The sequence below is a fragment of the Cebus imitator genome, unplaced genomic scaffold (assembly GCF_001604975.1).
Source record: "Cebus imitator isolate Cc_AM_T3 unplaced genomic scaffold, Cebus_imitator-1.0 Scaffold98, whole genome shotgun sequence".
Classification (NCBI taxonomy): Eukaryota; Metazoa; Chordata; class Mammalia; order Primates; family Cebidae; genus Cebus; species Cebus imitator.
Window position 1 is genome coordinate 610712 of NW_016107413.1, and position 7425 is coordinate 618136.

General features: G+C 38.6%; 1 protein-coding gene across 1 annotated transcript in view; it reads right to left on the minus strand.

Annotated features, from left to right (window-relative positions):
• Nucleotides 1–4740, minus strand: part of LCA5 (lebercilin LCA5) — a 65623-nt gene extending 60883 nt beyond the window's left edge. Inside the window, exon 1 of the mRNA XM_017536409.2 lies at nt 4467–4740. The gene's annotated coding sequence lies outside the window, so the exon portion shown is untranslated. The remainder of the gene's footprint in view (nt 1–4466) is intronic.
• Nucleotides 4741–7425: the final 2685 nt, after the last annotated feature.

A 7425-nucleotide genomic window follows, 5' to 3' on the forward strand; every position in this document is an offset into this window, starting at 1 on the left:
AGAATTAGCTAGATAAAAGCAAAAAAAGGAAAACTGTATTTCTTTCCCAATTTCAATTCCTAAGAACTGTTTATTTCCTAAAGATGGCTAAAAGTGCTACTAAAGCAATAACAGAAAGCTATCAAATCTAACACTTGACATTGTTCATCCAAAAGTAAATTCTCCTTTAAAAAAAAGTAAAAAGTCCCAAACAATATAGACTACACACAGTCAAAAAAGGAAAACTGTATTTCTTTCCCGATTTCAATTTCTAAGAATTATTTCCTAAAGATGGCTAAAAGTGCTACTACAGCAATAATAGAAAGCTATCAAATCTAACACTTGACATTGTTCATCCAAAAGTAAATTTTCCTTTAAAAAAAAGTAAAAAGTCCCAAACAATATAGACTACACACAAACAGTCAAAAAAACAAAACAAAACAAAAAAACAACCTAAAAATCCTTGAGTGCTAGAAGTTGCTTTTATCTCCGATTACAAATCAAAAAATGAATGTTTGCTATAGAGTCCATTGTATATAAATGTCATAAAGATCATCTAACTCATGTGACTCTAAGGAGCTTAGTTTTAAGAAAAAACTATAAAAAGCAACAAACTGTTAATTTCCTGACATATCCCTGAGGTCAGCTTCTTTGTTTAAAACATTGCTGATCAGCCACCTTTGCTGCCAGCAAGAGTTCACACAACAGACAACTAGGCAAATAAAATGAAAATAAACTTAAGTGTAAAAAGCTATAAATAAGGACATTTCTCCTCCTCCCAACAAATAAGCAGCTAAAGATGAGATAAAAGTAAAAACCACATTGCTGCATTTGGTTTTTTTCATTAGTGGAAAAGAAGCGGTTGCAGTTTTCTATAAAAGCTGTAACTGCTTTTCTTCCACAAACAAGAAAAGATTAAGAAACAAAATGAAGTAAAGTTTCTCCACTCCTCTAATACATGTCCCCACGTATTTTTAAGCATTTTCCTTATTCTACTACTTATTTGCCTAATCTTGCTTAAAAATCAAACTATTTTTAGTTAAATATAAAACAAAACAATAAAGTTTGGATTTAAAGTATGATCAAATATGATCAGTCAGATCACAAGAAATGCTACACATAAAATGTAAGACATAATCAGCTTATTTTAAACATTTTGAAACAATGGGTCAAATTAAAGCGTCTTAAGTACAGTATATATTCCCAAAGTTTAGTCAGTCAAATGAAAACATCACAAAATGTACATTCATTCATTCATTTATAAGACATATTACTGAACACCTACCAAGTGTCAGGCACTAAATTATAGATGGAACTGAAGATACAAAAATGAGTAGAACAAAACTGATCCCTTACTGTTAAGTAATTCCCAACAAAGAGAAAAAAAAAGTAATGTGACGGACTATAAGTACTAATGACAAAAGGAAGCAAGAAAGCTTGGTAAACTCAGAACTAAGATTAGAGGACAGAGGGAGTTTGATAAGGTTTCTAGAGGAGATAATGCCTAAATTGAGTCTTCCGGTATTAGCAGAGGTTAAGCACAATTATAATTTCACGTGTGTGTGTTTGAAAAGTGGGGTGGCAAATGAGGTTGGAAAAAAAAGACAGTGAAGTACAATCCTGTTTCAATAAGAGGATGTAGCATGAGCAAAAGTAAAAGGCATTAGATAAGCACGGCATATCACCAAACTGCAAATACCTTACAACTGTGCTGTCCAACACAGCTGCTCCTAAGCACCTAAAATGTAGCTATACAGACTTGGCATATGTAATATGTGTAAAATAAATGCGGTCTTTTGAAAACTTAGTACATAAAACAGAATACAAAATAGCTCTTCTATAATCTTTCTTATATTTGATGTATGCTAAGTAATATTTTGGATATATGTGGTTAAAAAAATATTAAAATTAATTTCACCTATTTGTATTTTATTGTGTGGCTATTGAAAAAATGTATATGGTTCACATTATATTCCAAATGGACAATGCCAGCTTAAAAGGATGGCACTGGCTGGGGAGTAGTGCTAAAGTAGTAAGTGGGACTGGATCGGGTGGAAGATAATATCACAAGGAGGATCTCTATGTCATATTAATAAGTTGGTTGGAAACCAAGGCTCTTTAGTAGGGTTAATATTATCACACCTGGCCGGGTGTGGTGGTTCATGCCTGTAATCCCAGCACTTTGGAAGGGTGAGGCGGGTGGATCACAAGGTCAGGAGATCGAGACCATCCTGACCAACGTGGTGAAAACCTGTCTCTACTAAAAATATTTAAAAAATTAGCTGGGCATGGTGGTGCGTGCCTGTAGTCCCAGCTACTTGGGAGGCTGAGGCAGGAGAATTGCTTGAACCGGGACCCGGGAGGCGGAGGTTGCAGTGAGCCGAGATCATGCCATTGCACTCCAACCTGGAGACAGAGCAAGACTGCGTCTCAAAAAAAAAGATTATCAGACCTGGCATTTGCAAGGATCCATCTCTAATCCAAGAAGTGGAGGACAGGAAAGCTGGAGGAAGAATATCAATTGGTCTTTTTTTTTTGGTGGGGGGACGGAGTTTCGCTCTTGCTACCCAGGCTGGAGAGCAATGGCGCGATCTCGGCTCACCGCAACCTCCGCCTCCCGGGTTCAAGCAATTCTCCTGCCTCAGCCTCCTGAGTAGCTGGGATTACAGGCACGCGCCACCATGCCCAGCTAATTTTTTGTATTTTTAGTAGAGACGGGGTTTCACCGTGTTGACCAGAATGGTCTCGATCTCTTGCCCTCGTGATCCACCCGCCTCGGCCTCCCAAAGTGCTGGGATTACAGGCTTGAGTCACCGCGCCCGGCCTATCAATTGGTCTTGATAATCACTGACAACGTTTTGAAGGTAGTATAACTAGAGATAGAGTACAGAATTGATTCCAGAAATGTTTTTCAAGAAAGATAAACTATACTTGCTGACAGATTAAATATGAAGTCTGGGAATAGAGAAGAACTTGAGTAAATTTCAAAGTTCTGGGGCTTGCACAATTAGGAGAATGTGGTATTCAATCAGGACAGCTTTGGCAGAGAAAGCTCAAAAAGTTCCAGGTCAGAAATAAAAAACTGGGAGAGTGTTAATAAAACACAAATGGTGTAAGCCAACGGAGAGGATGGACACAGCCAAGAACACAGAGTAAAAAAGAAGACAGAAGACTGGATTATTGGGAAAAACAATGTGAAATATGATGGGCAGAGGAAGCAGATCCCACAAAGGAGTTGAACAATGACAGGCAGAAGAAGAACCCAGAAGGGTAGCATCTTTATTTTAGTGGACTTCCATTGTGTCCTACAGAATTATACTTCCACAATATGTTTCACAGAAGAGATGTGACTGACAAAAGAAAAATCTCCTTTCCAAAGTCACAAATTACTTTTTGATAATTCAAATGGTACTTTCTCAACTTAGAGAATCAAAACAAACTATTACTTCCTATAACTTATTTGGACAAACATACTAGCTAACATGCAGCAAATCACAAAGTGAAATATTTAAAATGGTAATAGAGATTTAAATGTGGAACAACTGGGAAAAACAGATTAAAATAACCATACAAAAGAAAGAGGGAATGAGTAAAGAACTGGAAACATCGGTTTTACCATTCTAAAAAACATATAGCCATTCCTCCTCGCTAAAAAATAATTTAAATGATGACTTTTGATTCTATAGAGATCTGTAATCCAAGTTCTTAACCTGAAGATAAAGGACGGGTATAAATATGTATGTATCTAAATATACTTTCCAAAGAACAAAGTGAACAAAAAAAGGGGTTTCTATCAGATGAACTAGACCAGGGCTCTTCACTGTTAAACATTAACCTGCAGTTTACTTAACATAAAACATCGCGTATCTCAAGTACCCAATCCAGCTCAAGTGTGCCAAAAAGGCACTTTTATTTTTCTAACCATCTTTACTCCTCTCATCCCATCCTTGAAAGAGGTGTAGAAATTTCACAGCCTGGACAATTATGGCTTTCCACTCTAATCACAAGTCCTATTAATAACACATCTATTATTATTCCAGAGCTACCAAAGCCTCCTTTCCCATCTTGGCCCTTGGCCTTGCCCCTCATCTCTAGTCTTGAGTCTCCAGGGTTTTTGTTTTAATAATTCTTAACCCCTTCTCTAGATCCGCCCGCACTGTGCTCCTTCCTTCTCTTCCCGGTTCAAGGAAGTAAACAACCCTTTTCCAGTTCCTCTCCTCCTAACTTCCCGGTCCTCGCAGTGCCAGTCAACCCCTCTTCCTCGGGACCCTCTCAGGAGCCGACTTCTTCCCTCATTTTCCTAGGTCTTCCTTCTCTTCGCGTTCCCTAAATCCTCCCCATCCCTAATCCCTTCATCTTCCCTGTTTTAAGAACCACCTGGAGGCCCCGTCCACTAACGCCCCTTCGCCAGCTCCCCGACGCTTGGCCCTAGCCTCACCTCGCACCTCCACCACCCCTGCCGTCTCCAAGACGGCCCCAAAGCCCACCTCCTACCCGCCGGGTGTTCCGTAGAACCGATGTGACGTCCAGCCTCCTTACCTTCCCTCTCAGAACCGAACTCCCGGCTAGGGCTCGGCGTCAGGCCGCCAAACAGGGGGTGCCTGGCTCCTGCGGAGGCTGCGGGGCGGGTCCCGAGGTTGCCGGCGTGCGGGAAGTTTGAACATAGGGATGGGACAGGGGCGAGACCGCGACTTCTGGGTAGCAACGGCGGCACTGGGCTCCAGGGTAACGGAGGCGGAGGCCCAGGCTGCACTACGAAGACACCGTAGCCAATCATGATGACTCTACCCGAGCTCCCATTGGCTTCTGTCTCCAGACGGCCCTTTTTATTGGCTTCAGTGGAACTGGAAGGCGGGACGACGAGTGCGGGAGGAGGCCTCTATTGGCCGACCGCTCTAGCTGAGGCGGTGATCCCAAGTAGAGAAGTTGTGTGAGGCGAAGCGTGGAGCGCGCGCCAAGCTGTGGTGGGCTAATCCGCGCGAAGCGCGACTACTGAGCTTCGCGGGCTCTGAGACGGACGCGGGCGGAGGGGAAACGGGATTCATAGAATGAATTGTAAAATTGGAGACTGCTTAACATAAAACACTTAATTGCTTCTATTTCCTTTGGGTTGTTTTTAAATTGTAAACAAAAGGATAGTGCTTCTCGGTCTTCTTACCGAATATGGCTGATTCAGGAGGATGCGGGGTGCTCGAGATCCTGGCCGTGAATCGCCAACGAGCCTTGAATTTGGCTTGAAGGTGATTTTTAGGTTTTGGAACTGGTTTCGGGTGGAATGGCATCTAAAATACTTGCACACAGGTTTTGTTTTTTGAGGAACGTTTGGAGGAGTGTGTCAGTAGCCTATTGAGAACTGATGTGTGACATATTTTCTCCTTTAAAAATGGCATTAATTGCGGGAGACAGGGAAGGTTAAAAAAAAAAAAAAATCCTCTTTCGTGAGGGTTTTAAGCTGCCCCGAGCCATGATTATCAAGGTGGTTTAACACTTACTTTGGCTATTCTCATCTCTCTGGCCTTTACCACCATTCTGTAGAGAATCTAATTTTTGAAGGCAAATTATTCTAATGAATCTTCTAACCATGAAGATTGGTAATTCCTACTTCTCGCTTAACCTCGTTTTTCCAGCTTTGCACTGTTTCGAAGCTTTCATTTTATCCTGTCAATATTTTTTACTTCAAGTTACAGACTAACCCACTCAAACAATATTGTGATTAAATGTACCTTTCTGAATGCGAAATATATCTGAACAAGATGGCAGTCGTCTGTTAGTGAAAATAAGATGAGTAATCTCTAAATTGCACTGAATTACTTCATCAATTTTTTAATTTATCTCTGTTGACACTTTGTTAAAAGAGCTCACTGGTTATTATGGACTCTGTTAGAGTTAACATGTAAATGTATGGGTGGATTATTTATAAAGGAAGTTGTTAGGAAGAATCAAGAAGCATGCTGTATTTACGTGGACAAACAAATGTCTGTCACAGGAGCGTCAAATCCGGATTGCTGGAGGACTGCTGAGAATGAAACCACCATTTATTCAGCACTCAGAATGATCCAGGCAGTGTAATCTCATTCTATCTTCACTCATGACTCTAGACAGGTATTGTTATTCATTGTTTATACTTGAGAAAGCAGATTCAGAGAGAAAGTATCTGCCACAAGATAATAAAGTAGTAAGTGGTAATGCCAGAGTACAAGCCTAGGTCTGCTTCCAAATTTCGAGGTTTCAGATTTAATACCTTTAGTGTGTTTCACCTACGGGTTAAGAAGTTATTGGTAAGCAAGAAAATATTTAAAACGGTGGGAGAATCCAAAAAATTGTCTAGTTGTTTGTAACATATTCTCAGGATTTGTATGTGTGCAATTTTATTCACCGTCTCATATTCAAAATAACAGTGGCTATCAATTTGACCTTGAAAAAAGACCAAAAAATTTATAAATTTAGAGAAATAAAAACTAATATAATTACTATTTTAAAAGGATACCCCAAAATATGAGAAAACAGTTTTAAAAGTTTTATGATGTTACATGGTTTTAATATTATTTTTGATAGGGCTAGAATTTTCTAAGATACCATTTGACATTTTATTTCACTACCACACAGGATTCGGCTTTTCAGAAATAAAGGAAACAAAGTTAACAAAACAACATTTATATTTCTGCCACTTGAAAGTATAAACAGAAATCAGACTCTTTTTTGTTTTTAAAGATTTTACTTATGAAATAAATTCTACCAGTGGTCATTAAGCACTTTGGAGTTTTATTTTTAATATTCCTAGGCTTCTTCCATTCATATTGCAATATCCCCAGGTTTGCTATATTGCTAAGCGAATGTTCATTTTCTGCAGGACTTTGATTGGCTTCTTCATTGCTATTTGGCAATGATATAGATGATATAATGCAATTAAAATATTACTACAAATGCTTACTAGTAGGATTATTCTCATTTTCCTTTTGGGAAAACTAGTGTAGAATTTGAATGGTTTGTTAGAAGTTTCAAAAAAACTAATAGGTAGATAAATAGACTCTCTAACTGTAGGCAGAGAAATTATGATGACCATAATTTGTAAAGGGGGCACATGCTATATATAGTATCTTGGAAAACACACAAGTATAATTATCCTTAGCTAAAGTTCAGTTGTTTATATCATACCATTCTACAAAAAAAGAAAACATTGTCACAATTTTATGTGTTTTACATAAACGTGATACAAAACAAAAATTCAACAATTTTTTGTCTAACTTCTTGGTGTCATATTGCTTGGAAATTTTAAATTTATTAATAGATTCTAGGTAAATAGGTTTTAGCATATAATATTAAATTTGAAACAGTATCTAATATGCTACATGTTTAAGAGAAATCAAATGGCTTGGTTGAGTTGGATGTAAACAGCAGTATAATTGCAGACCTAGAAAGTGGGCTGTTCTTATGAAAACAAATGTA